Genomic DNA, 1,040 nt, shown 5'->3' with positions numbered 1-1,040 from the left:
CCCAACATGCACATTAGAGATTTCATCGAGATCTGCGACACTTCCAAGTTCAACAATGTTTCTGAAGATGTTGTGAAGCTGAGGCTTTTCTCATTCTCTCTGAGGGATAAAGCTAAGTGCTGGTTGCATTCTCTACCACCAGGTTCTATCACTACTTGGGAGGATCTTGCTCAGAAGTTTCTTACTAAATTCTTCCATATGGCGAAGACAGCTGCAATCAGAAACGCTCTTACTCAATTTGCGCAGCAATCGGGAGAATCTTTATGTGAAGTTTGGGAGTGTTACAAGGAAATGCTTAAGAAGTGTTCTCATCATGGCATGCCTGATTCGATGATTATCAATTGCTTTTATAATGGGTTGGGAGCATAGTCGAGACCTATGCTCGATGCAGCATCAGGTGGAGCTTTATGGGCTAAGAGCTATGATGAAGCTTATGAGCTAATTGAATTGATGGCTGCTAATGAATATCAAAACCCAACTCAGAGGCTACCTCAAGGAAAGGTAGCATGAATTCTGAAGGTGGATACAGCTACTGCTATAGCTGCTCAACTAAAGGCGTTAACGATGAAAGTGGATTCTTTGGCTAATTTTGGAGTTAATCAAATCATTAGTGTCTGTGAGCTTTGTGCTGGTCCGCACGAGACGGAGCAGTGTGCTATATCTAGTGAATCAGCTCAGTTTGTGAGCAACTTTCAGAGGTCACAACAACCAGTTCCTGTAACTTACCATCCTAATAACCACAATCATCCTAACTTCAATTGGAGCAACAATCAGAATACGGTACAACAACCTTATCAACAGTTTGGAGCTAAGTAATTCAACCCTCCTAGTCTTCAACAACAGTATGCACCAAGACAACAACTCCGACTTCCACAGAAACCGCATGGAAGTGTCGGTCAATCTACTAATGAAAAATCTAAATCGGAGGAGTTGAGGCTTATGTGCAAAAGCCAAGCGGTTTCTATCAAGACTCTAGAGAATCAAATAGGGAAAATTGTGAATGCTTTGTTGAACCGTCAACCAGGAACTCTTCCTAGTGA

The 1,040-nt window shown here is 42.0% G+C and overlaps 1 non-coding gene across 1 annotated transcript; it reads right to left on the bottom strand.

The window, feature by feature from the left end:
• Window positions 1-213: 213 nt before the first annotated feature.
• On the bottom strand, window positions 214-320 carry LOC141663148 (small nucleolar RNA R71). Its single transcript, XR_012551232.1, has one exon. It is a non-coding gene; the product is annotated as a small nucleolar RNA R71 (small nucleolar RNA).
• Window positions 321-1,040: the final 720 nt, after the last annotated feature.

Source organism: Apium graveolens, chromosome 5 (genome assembly GCF_009905375.1).
Source record: "Apium graveolens cultivar Ventura chromosome 5, ASM990537v1, whole genome shotgun sequence".
NCBI classification, from domain to species: Eukaryota; Viridiplantae; Streptophyta; class Magnoliopsida; order Apiales; family Apiaceae; genus Apium; species Apium graveolens.
The sequence above is the reverse complement of the archived record's forward strand: the minus strand, read 5'-3'. Positions and strand labels throughout refer to the sequence as shown.